The sequence below is a fragment of the Eleutherodactylus coqui genome, chromosome 10, assembly GCF_035609145.1.
Source record: "Eleutherodactylus coqui strain aEleCoq1 chromosome 10, aEleCoq1.hap1, whole genome shotgun sequence".
In the NCBI taxonomy this organism is placed as follows: Eukaryota; Metazoa; Chordata; class Amphibia; order Anura; family Eleutherodactylidae; genus Eleutherodactylus; species Eleutherodactylus coqui.
In genome coordinates this window covers 16272183-16289873 of record NC_089846.1, presented here as the reverse complement: position 1 = coordinate 16289873, position 17691 = coordinate 16272183, and the positions used below count along the sequence as shown (strand labels likewise).

The following is a 17691-nucleotide window of genomic DNA, read 5'->3' as shown; positions in this document are numbered from 1 at the left end:
TCAATATTTTAAGATGCAGCTCATATCAATTACCATGCCAGCCTTACTTATCTTTTCTGCTTACTGTTTACTCTAGAGCTGGCCAAAGCCATAACTGCTGGCCAAAGATTGTTCATTAGACCATCATCATCCTCCATCGATGTGCCGTTTAGCTGATCCAAACAATTGTTATCTCCTTGTGGGCATTTCTGGAACCTCAGAGAACAAAAGTGGTCAATCCACTTTTCACAGGTAGTAGAGAGACAGAAGTATCCTTGAGTGACCATCAATTTACCTACTTAAAACTACTAAACTAGCATGTTAAGGCATACCTGAATTCCCAAGACATTTTCTATATTACACCAGATTTCCCTCTCATCTGCTGCTGTTTGCACCGTTTCATGTCTGTAAGTTCTGATTTTCAGCTGGTCTTCCCAATTTTTCTGTTGCTCTTCTGCTTGCAATCCACTTTCAGGGGTGGGGCGTGTTGCAGGCCAAGCATTCTGCCAGTAGTTCACTGTCCTGCACTTCCTTGCCCATACTTCCCATGCTACATTGCACTGTCTGTGGGCAAATCAGCAGGCAGGCAGTATCTGGGTGCCCCTTCTTCTACTTTCCCAGGACGATCAGGCATTTAGAGACATTCTGGCCAATTGACTGATCACGCTTTAATGTGTGTGTAATGTGTTCACACACGTACATGCTATAACAGCAGGAGAAGCAGATACTGTGGAGATCCTTATCACAGTATCTGCAGATCCTTCAGTCTGCAGTCCACAGGAACCATCTGTGAAGATGGCCCCACCCCCTGTTTCTATGGAAACATCCTTGTTACTATGGAAGCTCTGTACCTTATGACAGACAGTGGACTGCAGAGAAGCTGGAAGGAAGACCCCTAGTAGCAGCCACTTCAAGCATAATTTGTAGTGGTAAAGCAACAAACTTTTTAGTGCAAGTATATTACAGAAATGATGAGACTAACACAAGCTAGTAGATGAGAGGAAGTTGTCTGAAAAGGTAGTGCCCCTTTAAGTCCTCTTCCATTGTGACGGTTACCGATGCCAATAGGACCAGACTAGAGATGAGCGAACGCGTTCGTCCGAGCTTGATATTCGTGCGAATATTAGGGTGTTCGGGATGTTCGTTATTTGTAACGAACACCATGCGGTGTTCTGGTTACTTTCACTTCCTTCCCTGAGACGTTAGCGCGCTTTTCTGGCCAATTGAAAGACAGGGAAGGCATTACAACTTCCCCCTGTGACATTCAAGCCCTATACCACCCCCCTGCAGTGAGTGGCTGGGGAGATCAGGTGTCACCCGAACATAAAAGTCGGCCCCTCCCGCGGTTCGCCTCAGATGCGGTGTGAGTTAGATGAGGGACAGTGCTGTTTGTACCGGAGCTGCTGTAGGGAAAGAATTGGTAGTTAGTGTAGGCTTCAAGACCCCCCAAAGGTCCTTATTAGGGCCACTGATAGCTGTGTGTTGGCTGCTGTTAGCAGTGGCAAATTTTTTTTTCTCAAAATCGCCTCTGCAGACCGTTGCACCTGGCATTAGGGACAGAAGTGCTGCATAGGCAGGGAGAGTGTTAGGAGTGAGTGTAGCCTTCAAGAACCTCAACGGTCCTTTCTAGGGCCATATTTATCCGTGTGCAGTACTGTCCAGGCTGCTGTTAGCTGTGCTGCATTTTTTTTTGCTTCTCAAAATCGCCTCTGCAGACCATTGCACCCTCCATTGATACTGCAGGGAAAGAATTGTATAGGCAGGGCCACAACACAGTTATTATTCATAGAATATACGCAGTGCTGCCTTTTGGTGGAAAAAAACTGAAAACAAATCTATTTGTCCAGCCTCTGTCCGTCCTAAGGGCGGTGGACACGTGTGAGCTGCTTGAACAACATTGCTAAATCAGACGCACCCAGCTACGCTTTACTGCTGGCTTCGCCATTTGCTTTCCTTAATTGGGAAAAAAATACCTGCTCTCCAAGAGTTATAATAACTCTGCTACCCTCACGTTCTGTGACACATAAGCAGGGACACAGCACAGTTATTAAACTTAGATAATTCATTCACTAGAGGCAGTGGGGCCTTTCGTTTTCCAAAAAGGGCAAAAATTATATTTGGCCTGCAGTCTTGCGCCAATTTATTTCCTGCCTGTGAAATCAAATCACTGGTAATACAGCATGCTGAGGGGTAGGGGTAGGCCTAGAGGACGTGGACGCGGCCGAGGACGCGGAGGGCCAAGTCAGGGTGTGGGCACAGCCCGAGCTCCTGATCCCGGTGTGTCGCAGCCGACTGCTGCGCGATTAGGAGAGAGGCACGTTTCTGGCGTCCCCACATTCATCGCCCAATTAATGGGTCCACGCGGGAGACGGTTATTAGAAAATGAGCAGTGTGAGCAGGTCCTGTCCTGGATGGCAGAAAGTGCTTCGAGCAACCTATCGTCTACCCGCAGTTCTGCGCCGTCCACTGCTGCCAATCCGAATCCTCTGTCTGCTGCTCCTCCTTCCTCCCAGCCTCCTCACTCCACTACAATAACACCTGCTCAGGAGCGGGAACACTCCCAGGAACTGTTCTCGGGCCCCTGCTTAGATTGGGCAGCAGCGGTTCCTCTCCCACCAGAGGAGTTTATCGTCACTGATGCCCAACCATTCGAAAGTTCCCGGGGTCCGGGGGAAGAGGCTGGGGACTTCCGCCAACTGTCTCAACAACTTTCTGTGGGTGAGGAGGACGATGACGATCAGACACAGTTGTCTTGCAGTGAGGTAGTAGTAAGGGCAGTAAGTCCAAGGGAGCAGCGCACAGAGGATTCGGAGGAAGAGCAGCAGGACGATGAGGTGACTGACCCCACCTGGTGTGCAACGCTTACTCAGGAGGACAGGTCTTCAGAGGGGGAGTCAAGGGCATCAGCAGGGCAGGTTGCAAGAGGCAGTGCAGTGGCCAGGGGTAGAGGCAGGGCCAGACCGAATAATCCACCAAGTGTTTCCCAAAGCGCCCCCTCGCGCCATGCCACCCTGCGGAGGCCGAGGTGCTCTAAGGTCTGGCAGTTTTTCACAGAGACGCCTGACGACCGACGAACAGTGGTGTGCAACCTTTGTCGCGCAAAGCTCAGCCGGGGAGCCAACACCAACAGCCTCACCACCACCACCATGCGCAGACATATGATGGCCAAGCACCCCGCAAGGTGGGACGAAGGCCGTTCACCGCCTCCGGTTTGCACCCCTGCCTCTCCCCCTGTGCCCCAACCTGCCACTGAGATGCAACCCCCCTCTCAGGACACAGGCACTACCGCCTCATGGCCTGCACCCACACCCTCATCTCCGCTGTCCTCGGCCCCATCCAGCAGTGTAGTTCAGCGCACCGTCCAGCCGTCGCTTGCGCAAGTGTTCGAGCGCAAGCGCAAGTACGCCGCCACGCACCCGCACGCTCAAACGTTAACCGTCCGCATAGCAAAATTCATCAGCCTTGAGATGCTGCCGTTTAGGGTTGTGGAAACTGAGTCCTTCAAAAGTATCATGGAGGCGGCGGCCCCGCGCTACTCAGTTCCCAGTCGCCACTACTTTTCCCGATGTGCCGTCCCAGCCCTGCACGACCACGTCTCCCGCAACATTGTGCGCGCCCTCACCAACGCGGTTACTGCCACGGTCCACTTAACTACGGACACGTGGACAAGCACAGGCGGGCAGGGCCACTACATCTCCCTGACGGCACATTGGGTGAATTTAGTGGAGGCTGGGACAGAGTCAGAGCCTGGGACCGCTCACGTCCTACCCACCCCCAGAATTGCGGGCCCCAGCTCGGTGCTGGTATCTGCGGAGGTGTATGCTTCCTCCACTAAAGCACCCTCCTCCTCCTCCTCCTCTGTCTCGCAATCAAGATGTGTTAGCAGCAGCATGTCGCCAGCAGTCGGTGTCGCGCGGTGTGGCAGCACAGCGGTGGGCAAGCGTCAGCAGGCCGTGCTGAAACTACTCAGCTTAGGAGATAAGAGGCACACGGCCCACGAACTGCTGCAGGGTCTGACACAGCAGACCGACCGCTGGCTTGCGCCGCTGAGCCTCCAACCGGGCATGGTCGTGTGTGACAACGGCCGTAACCTGGTGGCGGCTCTGCAGCTCGGCAGCCTCACGCACGTGCCATGCCTGGCCCATGTCTTTAATTTGGTGGTTCAGCGCTTTCTGAAAAGCTACCCACGCTTGTCAGACCTGCTCGTAAAGGCGCGCCGGCTCTGCGCACATTTCCGCAAGTCCCACACGGACGCTGCCACCCTGCGCACCCTGCAACATCACTTTAAGCTGCCAGTGCACCGACTGCTGTGCGACGTGCCCACACGGTGGAACTCTACGCTCCACATGTTGGCCAGGCTCTATGAACAACGTAGAGCTATAGTCGAATACCAACTCCAACATGGGCGGCGCAGTGGGAGTCAGCCTCCTCAATTCTTTACAGAAGAGTGGGCCTGGTTGGCAGACATCTGCCATGTCCTTGGTAATTTTGAGGAGTCTACCCAGGTGGTGAGCGGCGATGCTACAATCATTAGCGTCACCATTCCTCTGCTATGCATCTTGAGAAATTCCCTGCAAACCATAAAGGCAGCTGCTTTGCGCTCGGAAACGGGGGCGGGGGAAGACAGTATGCCGCTGGATAGTCAGGGCACCCTCCTGTCTATTTCTCAGCGCATACAGGAGGAGGAGGAGGAGCATGAGGAGGATGAGGAGGAGGGGGAAGAGACAGCTTGGGCCGCTGCTGACGGTACACCGGCTGATTGCCTGTCATCCTTTCAGCGTGTATGGCCTGAGGAGGAGGAGGAGGATCCTGATAGTGATCTTCCTAGTGAAGACAGCCATGTGTTGCGTACAGGTACCCTGGCACACATGGCTGACTTCATGTTAGGATGCCTTTCTCGTGACCCTCGCGTTGCACGCATTCTGGCCACGACGGATTACTGGGTGTACACACTGCTCGATCCACGGTATAAGGAGAACCTGCCCACTCTGATTCCCGAAGAGGAAAGGGGTTCGAGAGTGTTGCTATACCACAGGACCCTTGCGGACAAGCTGATGGTAAAATTCCCAGCCGACAGCGCTAGTGGCAGAAGGCGCAGTACCGAGGGCCAGGTAGCAGGGGATGTGCGTAGATCGAGCAGCATGTACATCCCAGGTAGTGCAACAGTCTTTAAGGGCCTGGCCAGCTTTATGGCTCCCCACCAAGACTGTGTCACCGCTCCCCAGTCACGGCTGAGTCGGCGGGAGCACTGTAAAAGGATGGTGAGGGAGTACGTAGCGGATCGCACGACCATCCTTGGTGACGCCTCTGCCCCCTACAACTACTGGGTGTCGAAGCTGGACATGTGGCCTGAACTAGCGCTGTATGCCCTGGAGGTGCTTGCTTGTCCTGCGGCTAGCGTCTTGTCGGAGAGGGTGTTTAGTGCGGCTGGGGGAATCATCACAGATAAGCGTAGCCGCTTGTCAACCGACAGTGCCGACAGGCTAACACTCATCAAGATGAACAAAGGCTGGATTTCCCCAGACTTCTGTTCTCCACCAGCGGACAGCAGCGATACGTAAGCAATACGTAGGCTGCACCCGCGGATGGAAGCTACGTTCTCTCTCACCATCCAAAACGGGGACATTTCTGCTTCATCAATCTGTGTCTAATATTCCTCCTCCTCCTCCTGCTCCTCTTCCTGAAACCTCACGTAATCACGCTGAACGGGCAATTTTTCTTAGGGCCACAAGGCTCACTCAAATAATTTTTCAGAACAATTTTTATAAGTTTCAATGCGCTTAAAAGCGTTGGAACTTTAACTTGAACCAATTTTTCGTTACACTGGGCTGCCTCCAGGCCTAGTTACCACTTAAGCCACATTAACCAAAGCGATTAATGGGTTTCACCTGCCCTCTTGGCTGGCCATGGCCAATTTTTGGGATGTACATTAGTACTGTTGATACAGCAATTTTTGTGGGCCCTCGCCTACAGTGTAATCAAATTAATTTTTAGCCCACCTGCATTACAGCTGACGTTACCTCAGCTGTGTTGGGCAATGCAATGGGATATTTTTATGTACCGCCGGTGGGTTCCAGGGAGCCACCCATGCTGTAGGTGCACACTGAGTTTTTAATACATCTGTACACTTCTAAAGAACCCGTCTGACTGGGGCATGCAGTGTGGGCCGAAGCCCACCTGTATTACGCACGACATTACTACCTCAGCTGTGTTGGGCAATGCAATGGGATATTTCTATGTACCGCCGGTGGCTTCCTGGCACCCACCCAGGCAGTGGGTCCACAGGGAGTTTAACCTACATGTGTCCACTTGTAAAGAACCCCAGTCAGACTGGGGCATGCAGTGTGGGCCGAAGCCCACCTGCATTAAGCACGACATTACTACCTCAGCTGTGTTGGGCAATGCAATGGGATATTTTTATGTACCGCCGGTGGGTTCCAGGGAGCCACCCATGCTGTAGGTGCACACTGAGTTTTTAATACATCTGTACACTTCTAAAGAACCCGTCTGACTGGGCCATGCAGTGTGGGCCGAAGCCCACCTGTATTACGCACGACATTACTACCTCAGCTGTGTTGGGCAATGCAATGGGATATTTCTATGTACCGCCGGTGGCTTCCTGGCACCCACCCAGGCAGTGGGTCCACAGGGAGTTTAACCTACATGTGTCCACTTGTAAAGAACCCCAGTCTGACTGGGGCATGAAGTGTGGGCCGAAACCCACCTGCATTAACCCTTTCCAGTCCACTGTGTGACCTGTGAAGACATTAGGGTTTAAGGCTGTACAGCTCCGTTGTTGGTAGACGTCCGTCGGGGTTCTCTTACTGTATATTGCCAGCCTCTCTGCTGTCGGAGCCTATCCTACGTGTCAGCTCATGCAGTACTGGCTTTATCCAGCATATAGCGCCGTTGTATAACAGCAGAAAAAGAGTAAGCCCCCTAGGAAAACCATATACAAATTGGATTGGAAAGGGTTAAGCACAACATTACTACCTCAGCTGTGTTGGGCAATGCAATGGGATATTTCTATGTACCGCCGGTGGCTTCCTGGCACCCACCCATGCTGTAGGTGCACACGGACTTTTTACTACATCTGTACACTTATAAAGAACCCCAGTCAGACTGGGGCATGCAGTGTGGGCCGAAGCCCACCTGCATTAAGCACGACATTACTACCTCAGCTGTGATGGGCAATGCAATGGGATATTTCTGTGTACCGCCGGTGGGTTCCAGGGAGCCACCCATGCTGTGGGTCGACAGGGACTTCACAATAGGGAGTTGTACCTGCCTGTGTCTATGAATTAAAAAGCCCGGTCTGACTGGGGCATGCAGACACCTTGACAGAATGAATAGTGTGTGGCACATAGGTTCCCCATTGCTATGCCCACGTGTGCAGCTCCTGATGGCGGTGGCACAGGATTCTATTTCTCATTGCTTCTGTACAGCATTGTGGGCTATCGCTCCGCCACTTTTAAAGAGGGTCGCTGCCTAGCCGTGCCAACCTCTGCAGTGTGTGCCTGCGGTCCCTCGTCATGGCAGACGCAATTCTAAATAGACATGAGCGTGGTGTGGCATGAGGGCAGCTGAAGGCTGCCCAGGGACACTTTGGTGTGCGCTGTGGGGGGGGAGGGGGGGCGGTTGGGCAGCATGTAACCCAGGAGAAGTGTCAGTGGAGTGTCATGCAGGCAGTGATTGTGCTTTGTTGGAGGTAGTGTGGTGCTTAGCAAAGGTATGCCATGCTAATGAGGGCTTTTCAGAAGTAAAAGTTGTTGGGAGGGGGGGGGCCCACTCTTGCCGGTATTGTGGCTTAATAGTGGGACCTGTGAACTTGAGATGCAGCCCAACACGTAGCCCCTCGCCTGCCCTATCCGTTTCTGTGTCATTCCCATCACTTTCTTGAATTGCCCAGATTTTCACACATGAAAACCTTAGCGAGCATCGGCGAAATACAAAAATGTTCTGGTCGCCCATTGACTTCAATGGGGTTCGTTGTTCGAAACGAACCCTCGAGCATCACGGGAAGTTCGTTCCGAATAACGAACACCCGAACATTTTGGTGTTCGCTCATCTCTAGACCAGACCAATCCTCTCAAGGCAAATGATCCCCTGCCCCACTTGCCATTCAGCAGATAACCTCTATAGGTTTCGTCTCTGGTTCTTTACTCACAGACAACAGTGAACGCTACTTCAGGCAGCCGACCTAGTATTCTCTTCCTTGACATTGGTTTTAGGTGATGACTACAGGTTGGTCCCTAAGGTGGACTACTGGAGTCTTCAATGATCCAAAAAGGTATTCAACCCTATCAGAGCTCGGAGCAAATAGCCAGATCTGGTCATCTGTTGCCATTTTCCAGTTTGGTTTTACGCGATAGTCAACTGAGAAATTGCCCAGGGCCACGCTTACTGGGAGGCCCCCTAGATTGAAACACCTACCATAAGTGCTGTTTTGTGGGTCCTTAAAGCCACAATCTGACTGGCAATCATGAGATGACTTGGCAACACCGACAAGCAGGCAAGGTTTGGCAATAGTGTAGCAGAGCTGGGTACTGGCAGTGGCGTAGAGAGCTGAGCAGAATATGGCTTGCCAGGGCTGAATATCACAAGGTTGACCTAGTTTGGCAGTTCACAGGACCACAACTAGGAGCAACCTGCATTTATTCTCAGGCAAGGCATAAATGAAGTCCCAGAGGCTAAATAGGAAGGCTAACGAGCCAATTAGGAACCACAGTGGCAATAAAGTTCAAAGACCAGGAAGCGTTAACTATTGAACAGCCATAGTGGACCATAGCGCACTAGCAAAGTATGCCTACAGGATTACATGGTGTCGTTCTGGCTGAGACCCCAGTGATGGGCACAGAAGGCCTAGTGGTACTGCACAACCTCCGCAAAGACATGGAAGGACAGTGCCAGAATGGAGGAAGTGACTTTGAGATTGTCATATTACGTCACTGTATTATTTGAGAATTGATTATATTTTATTATGTAGGAACAATATAGCAGTATTATCCTGGCACTATATGGCAGTATTATGTGTGAACTTTATGGCAATATTATCTTGACAGTATATGACAGAAGTAATATCCTTGCACTACATGGCAGTATTTTATTGGCTGTAGATGGCAGTATAATCCTGGCAATACATAGCAGTATTTTGTGGGCTGTAGATGGCAGTATAATCCTGGCACTACATGGTAGTATTTTGTGGGCTGTAGATGGCAGTATAATCCTGGCAATACATGGCAGTATTTTGTGGGCTGTAGATGGCAGTATAATCCTAGCACTATATGGCAGTATTTTGTGGGCTGCAGATGGCAGTATAATCCTGGCAATACATGGCAGTATTTTGTGGGCTGCAGATGGCAGTATAATCCTGCCACTGCATAGCAGTATTTTGTGGGCTATAGATGGCAGTATAATCCTGGCACTACATGGCAGTATTTTGTGGGCTATAGATGGCAGTATAATCCTGGCACTACATGGCAGTATTTTGTGGGCTGTAGATGGCAGTATAATCCTGGCACTACATGGCAGTATTTTGTGGGCTGTAGATGGCAGTATAATCCTGGCACAATATGGCAGTATTTTGTGGGCTGTAGATGGCAGTATAATCCTGGCAATACATGGCAGTATTTTGTGGGCTGCAGATGGTAGTATAATCCTAGCACTATATGGCAGTATTTTGTGGGCTGCAGATGGCAGTATAATCCTGGCAATACATGGCAGTATTTTGTGGGCTGTAGATGGCAGTATAATCCTGGCAATACATGGCAGTATTTTGTGGGCTGCAGATGGCAGTATAATCCTAGCACTATATGGCAGTATTTTGTGGGCTGCAGATGGCAGTATAATCCTGGCAATACATGGCAGTATTTTGTGGGCTGCAGATGGCAGTATAATCCTAGCACTATATAACGGTATCATGTCAGCTGATATTGCAATTAAAAACTTTGTCTAAAAATAGCAAGCATAGGGTAAGGCATTATTCACACGACTGTATATACGCAGCCAATTTAACCGCGTTAAGATATCATGACCATCTGAAGCATTGGATTCCAATGTATTCATTCAGATAAGTGATTTGTAGTTGCGTAAAAACATTGCATCGGGGGTAATAGTACATCGGCGACTGATTTTGTACGGTGCGTGAAAAGATAGGTCTTGCCCTATCTTTTGCTCAGATACCCTGCAGGCTCCCATAGGCTTCTATGGGAGCTCAAAAAAGGGAGAGGAGGGACTTTACCTGTGTCCAACGCTGGGAAAAGAAGACAGCTGGCTCTATTTTAGCATTAATAGTCATTCCGAGGATTTCTGACAACCGAGGGATTTCCGCACAGCGGCGTATTTCTTCACCGTACACCGCAGCCGCCCGTGTGAATGGACAAGAAAACGTAGCTAAAGCTAAGGACTTGATTGCAGCTATTCTTCATTCATGCAATTTTTAGCCACGCTTGGCTTAAAAATGCATACGGTCGTGTGAAGAAGGCCTAAGGGTGCCATGTTTTAGTAAACCAGCTTAGGCCAAATTTAATGGGTTTCTCCTCGTTTGACAATTAACGACCTGGTGGGGATTCTGCAGCTGAGACTCTGTATCTAAATCATGGTGAGAACATACTAACTCCATGCATTTAACTCAGTTGGATTCACCTTGAGGACACTGGGTCTGCAAGGCTACGGGGCTGACCACCCAACCACCAGGATCCCTCCAATGAATATATAAGGTGTCTACAGGAGCTCTTCTTACGGTCTATTCCTTCGGTACATCACGTCCGATCCCCCTCTGGGTACACCACCGTCTTGACCAGGACTAAAATAAATCTTTGTTTCCTCAATGCCTTTATGAAAGCTGACGTTTTTCTTATCTTTATTCTGAGCCTTCAAACCAAGTTCTCCTATTTTTTTATATTCTCTTTTGTACATTTTTTATATTCTCCTACATACATTTTTTTTCTTAGGAATTTCTAAAAATAAGTCAGAAAGAGATCTGCGTAGTATTCATGTGCGCCTTGTGGATTATAAGTCTATTCAGCCCTAAGAATGGTGATGTGAAGATGTGAGTTGCTATTGATGTGAACATTGTTCTTGCCCCCACCATGCGCTAAACCCCTCCGTAGACCCAGGATGTAAATGCTGAGAAATAGAGGATCAAAAACATCCTTTGGAATGAAAATTTTGTCTTTTTATCAATGTTTTTCTTCAGAGGTTTCTTAGTGAGTGGGTGATGCATGTGGTGCCAAGTGGAAGGATGTGTCCTCATGAACATGAAGTCTTTTAGTAATGTCATTAGATCTAGGTGATAAAATGTCTCCTAATTAATAAGAAGTGTCTCAGTGATGTCACTGGAACCAGGTGGTAGGCCGCTTCCTCAGTGACGTCACTGGATCCGCGTGGCAGGCTGTTTCCTCAGTGATATCAACGGATACAGGTGGTAGACTACTTCTTCAGAGATGTCACCAGGTCTGTGTGGTAGGCTACTTTCTTAGTGATGCCACTGGATCCAGGCATTTCCAGTAGGCTGCTTCCTTATGAATATGAATTGTTTCAGTGATGTCACCGGATTCAGGTAGTAGACTGCATCTTTAGTGATGTCACCAGATCCACATGGTAGGTTGTTTCTTCAGTGATATCACCGGATCCAGGTGGTAGACTGCTTCTTCAGAGATGTCACCAGGTCTGTGTGGTAGGCTATTTGCTCAGTGATGACACTGGATCCAGGTAGTTCCAGTAGGCTGCTTCGTTATGAATATGAAATGTTTCAGTGATGTCACCGGATTCAGGTAGTAGACTGCTTCCTTAGTGATGTCACTGGATCCATGTGGTAGTACATTTTCTCAGTGATATCACCGGATCCAGGCGATAGATTGCTTCTTCAGAGATGTCACCAGCTCTATGTGATAGGCTACTTCTTCAGTGATGCCACCGGATTCAGGTAGAAGGCTGCTTTCTTGTGAATATGAAGTGTTCCAGTGATGTCACTGGATTTAGGTAGTAGACTGCTTCCTTAGAGATGTCACTGGATTTAGGTAGTAGACTGCTTCCTTAGTGATGTCACCAGATTCACATGGTAGGTTGTTTCCTCAGTGATATCACCGGATCCAGGTGGTAGACTGCTTCTTCAGAGATGTCACCAGGTCTATGTGATAGGCTACTTCCTCAGTGATGTCACCACATTCAGGTAGTAGACTGCTATCTTAGTGAGGTCACCAGATTCAACTGGCAAGCTACTTCCTCATGAATATGAAGTGTCTCAGTGTTGTCACCAGATCCGTGGAGGTAGGTTGCTTTGTCATAAATATGAAGTGTCTCAATGATGTCACTAGATCCAGGTGGTAGGCTGCTTCGTCATGGATATGAAGTGTCTCAGTGATGTCATAAGATCCAAGTGATAGGTTGCCTCCTCCTGAATATGAAATGTTTCAATCACCTCACCAGATCCTGGTGGTAGGCTTCTTTTTCAGTGATGTCATTGGATCTGCGTGGTAGACCACTTCCTGAGTGATGTCACTGGATGCAGGTTGAGACTGCTTTTTCATGATTATGATGTCTTAGTGATGTCACTGGTTCATAGTGAAGTCAAAGGCAGTGTCCTCATGAACATTTGGCGGGTTATTTTGCTCAAATTTCGTAATTGTTTACCATCATATTTTATATAATGCTACTGGTAAAGCTGACTTTCTTCAGGGAACATCCATAAAGTGCATGCTCCAGTAATGAACATTCACCCCCAATCCCTCCACTGCAGGTTATTGCATCCCCAGATGAACACAGACATTTATTATAATGTATAAAAGTGACAGCACCAGGTGAAGACCACCCACCAGGGAGCGTGGCTACAAAGCTCATCACAACCTTCCCCATAGACTCAAAAATTCTGTTGCTTTACAATAATTTTTAAAATGTAAATTAAGGCGCACGGGTAGCAAAGTGGTCATCATCTGCATATATCTGTGCATTATAGCATATATAGCTCCTCTGTGAGCATTGTTTTGTGTTTAAGAGTGTTAGTTGAGGAAGGTGGCGTTAAGCCTTGCCCAGGTACCTGAGGTGCCTACAGACCTCCTCATTATATAGTAAAATAAAGATAGGCCATCAATAGTTAACAACTGAAGAACTCCTTTTAAATAACTTTCTGTCTCATCATTTCCATCAGCCTTCTCACTCTTTCTACCCGTGTCTAGGCAGTGGTAGCCGATGATGCCAGAACTGCAACATCGGGTTAGAGTTTGCGACCTTGGAACAGTCTATGGGAATCATGACTGTCGATCTCCTCACTTTTCTTGACTGACAATTAAAATTACTCCTGCATCATACAATTCATGTTTCACGACCCAACCATCCTGGATCTCATAGCTGAGATTACCCGGTAGTTGTGGCCTCTCCCATTAAAGGTCAACAGCACTCCCTTTATTCTAATATGCATTCACTTTGCACTATAGGACTCGGGCATTGTTCCAGTGTCTCAGCGTTTAACTCCAGCTTTAGAACTAGTTCTGCCCAGTGGTGGATGGAAGATGTTGAAATGTCTAAAGACATTTGGAATTCGTCTTCTGAAATTCTTTTAAGACTTACCTGGACTACTTGTGTCCAGTAGTAGACAGAAGACATAGAGATGTCTAGAGAAATTTGGAATTGGCCTTCTGAAAATCCTTCTAAGACTTACCTGGACTACTTGTGTCCAGTAGTAGACAGAAGACATAGAGATGTCTAAAGACATTTGGAATTCGTCTTCTGAAATTCTTTTAAGACTTACCTGGACTACTTGTGTCCAGTAGTAGACAGAAGACCTAGAGATGTCTAGAGAAATTTGGAATTGGCCTTCTGAAAATCCTTCTAAGATTTCTCTGGACTACTTGTGTCCATTCGTGGACAGAAGATTTTGAGATGTCTAAATACATTTAGAATTGGTCTTTTACATGGAACATCGCTCAATTATTTGAACGATAATCATTCAGAGTAAACACGGCCAACGATTGAATTCATTCGTCTATCGTTCATCATTCACTTTATGCAAGCATGAAAATCCTCCTTGGCTTGTTTGCTAATTGTTCGTTCAGTTGTTCTCATTCACTGGTTCGGCAAACTGAATGATCCTGTTAAAAAAAAATAAACAATTTATCTGTGTGTTTAAACTGACCGCCCGAACAAACTGTGTCATCGTTTGCTCCTTCGCTCGGGTGAACGATTTCTTGATTTGTGTAAAAACCTCCTTACCCAGACCAGTTGTGTCCAGTGGTGGTGGACAGAAGATGTTGAGACGTCTAAAGACATTTGGAACGGGTCTTCTGAAATCCTTCTAAGATTTAATGTCTGAGCCCCGTGAGGACGGGTACCTTCCTTTCTCTCTCGAATCTGCTGTATGTCTGCTCCTTTCACAGGCGAGCGCTTTGTACTTTGAATCCAGACCATTTGGGAGGAATTAGACGTAATCAAGAGCTAGGATGCCTGATAACAGCTGCAGCGCAGCGAGAGAAAATATTACTCTCCCTCGTAATTACATTTCCTTGCTCTAATTATTTTTTTTCTCTCCAGTGATAGTCTGCATCTTGGTCTGCAGGCCCGAGGAATACTACTCGTTACCGTGTACAAAATCTGGACAGACTACAGTAACGAGCACTTACCCCGGAATGGGTTTTATCACCAGGCAGGAATTTGGGGTGGGGAATAAGAAAAGGGTTGCCACAAAAAAACATAGGGACTCTGCTTTACACCAATGGATCCGTCAGCCTTCTAGTTTTCACCACCAATTATAGATTTGTATAGTTACGAGGGGCAATATAGCCAAAGTCAAAATGGGGGTGCCAACGCACCCCTTCATCTTGGAACAGGAAGGACTGGTTCTAGCTCTCCCGCTTCCCCGAATAGAAGGATGACATGACCCATTGGACAAAAATTGCCCTCCCATGCTGGAATAGGAGGGCCTGTTGGACGGTTTGATGTTATCCCCATCTCTGGAAGGACAAGAGAAGGAATTGAGTCATCGGCCAGTGTGCAATGCCTTTGGAAAGGGTAGAGCCTAATTTAGGTTTACTATTTGGAAAGAAGGGAATCCCCTCTATTGCCCCATAGCTGCCACAGGAGTTGTAATATCTTGGTACTATGTTAGTACATGGGGAACGGTCTGCTCACCTCTCCCCACTCCCGCTGTGTCCCGCGCCAGTGCTCGTCGCAGGGGCTGCAGCTAATGATAGAGATGAGTGATCGGTTATTGAGCTCTGCTATTGGCTGCAGTCCCTGTTACGGCCCATAAACTGGGTGGGACTGCAGGTGTAAACGCAGACCAGAGCGGAGGACCAATGGCGAGAGGTCATTATATGCACGTTTGTTATGGGGAAGAGGTTGTACCGGGATATTACAACTCGAACAACCCCCTTAAGGTACATTTTTGGAAATTCTTTAAAGCGACCCTCCAGCCATCCTGGGATCGAAGGGAGGGTTGTTATTTTGCTTGCTGCCCTTCTTTAATCTCCTACAGCCACCAACCTACTGGTTCCTGGGCGATCCGAGATGACTACTGCAATCCTGTTGCTAATTGGTGCACACCATGCATCGATAACTAGCCACTGCATACTGCCTTCTGATTGGCCAGGGGTGTTCACATGAACAGCACTGGCCAATTAGAGTAAGGTGTAATGTCTTAGACTACCGATGCAGAGTTCAGTGTGCATCGCTAGGCTAAGAAGTGGTGCGGCCACCTTGGGTCACTGGGGCCCTAGGAACCAGTTAATCAGCTACTGGATGCCAGTACAGATAGGCACCAGGCAAAAATAATGAGGTGACATTAAAAGGACAGGCCTGTCTTGTGTGGACTGTGTCTGAAAGTGATTAGTAAGCCGAGGTTTGTACTTTCAGAAGGATATAATAATGGGCAGAGAAAGCTCTGGAGGATGGAGGAGAGTTAATGAAGCTATAAAATAGAGTCGCTGGAGCAGTCGCTTCTCCTTTAAAGATAATTCCTAGCTCACATGTCACTGTGCATGAGGGGCCGACCCTTCCAGGATCCAGAAGCATGACTAAGATGATCTGAGTGCCTGGCAGGACCATGGTAATGTGGGGTCTAGTGTGATGAGGGCGCAGCGCCCTGCAAGGATTGTCAGATCATCCCAGGCCTGAGCGCCCAGCACAATGCACATCACTGCATCAGTGTTCACTTCATGTCCAGTCACTGGGAAGAATCAGAAATAGAAAGATGATAGCAAGTTCTAGTTATGCTGCCAGATAATCAAGCTTTCTCAACCTTTTCTTTCTTTTTTTCTTTCTCTTCCTTCCTTTCCTTCTTTCTTTCCTTTCTTTCCTTCCTTCTTCTTTTTTCTTTTCCTTCCTTCCTTTCTTTCTTTTCCTTCCTTCCCTTCTTTCTTTCTTTCTTTCTTTTCTTTCTTTCATTTCCTTCCTTCCTCTTTCTTTCATTTCCTTCCTTCCTCTTTCTTTCTCTTCTTTCCTTTCTTTTCCTTCCTTCCTTTCTTTCTTTCTCTTCCTTCCTTCCTTCCTTTTCCTTTCTTTCTTTCTTTTCCTTCCTTCCTTTCTTTCTTTCTCGTATCTCTTTTCTTCTTTGTTCTTTCATTTTTTCTTCTTTGTGTTCTTTCTTTTCTTCTTTGTGTTCTTTCTTTTCTTCTTTGTGTTCTTTCTTTTCTTCTTTTTGTTCTTTCTTTTCTTCATTTTTTTTTCCTCCTACCAACCTCATTAATTGGGAATTATCCAAACGACACAACAGGTACTCAGGAGCCGTACCAAAGGCTTGAGGACCAGGAAACTAATTTGTCATACTGAGGGCTTTGGGCCGCGTTTTCTGACATTTCCTAAAAAACAATAGCCAGAATTTATATTCTACGTTTTCTTCCTCTGCCTCAAAGAAAATCCATATTTGAACATTGGGCTTTCCCAGCTCACAAGTGCCGCATGTTTGCTATGACTGAGCAGACGGAAATCCATCTATCCTGCCATGATGCCATTTTCCTTTTCTCCACTGGGGATTCTCAAATGGACTTTTGCTTTTTCTGTCCTCTGGTTATAAAAAGCTCCTACTTTGGCCGTCTGCCCTAATCTTTCTAGAGACTGTTCCTAAACTGGATCAACTTTCACAGGTCAAAGAGAGTCGCTCAATCCGTCATCGGGTGATTTCCAGGATTACAGCGGCACCTATACCCGATACAAGTATATTAGGTGATAGCGGCTCTCCAGCCTCGGTTGTCTTGACCTCATGTGACATTCGGGAGGAGGTAAAGTCTGTCTTGTCTTACGCTTCTGCATTCTGCCGGCTTCTGCTGTTCTTACTCCCTCAGTCTTAGATCTATAGGATTGAATTCATCGGCAGTGAAAGGTCTTAAGAATTATGTTATGATAAAGTGGCCCGGCGGGGTGCCCGTCTGTGCTGCCACTTCTCTGTCTTTTAAGCAGTGTCTCATTGATTAAGTTAAATGGAAGAAGCTGAGATTTACCGCCTAAGCGATGGAAGTAGTGTCGCTAATAGATGGAATGAGGCGTCCCGTGAAGGTCCTGAAATATTGTTTTCTCTTCCTCCGTGATTTGAATGTGAAGATCAGGAGTAAAAAGCATTTGAGGACAGTCGAGGAATGCATTTTATGTCTTACAAAAAGTCATCACCCATGGAGATATCTGAGAAAGTGGAAAAATCAAACCTAAGAAGAAGCACTTACCAGCAACTCAAGTGAGAAACCTATGGTGTAACCAAGGGTCTAGGATGGGTCTTTACCTTACTAG

At 47.8% G+C, this 17691-nt stretch overlaps 1 protein-coding gene across 2 annotated transcripts in view; it reads left to right on the top strand.

Moving 5' to 3' along the window:
• Positions 1 to 17691, top strand: part of FAM163B (family with sequence similarity 163 member B) — an 88416-nt gene that overhangs the window by 45118 nt on the left and 25607 nt on the right. The gene's annotated exons all lie outside the window — the stretch shown is intronic.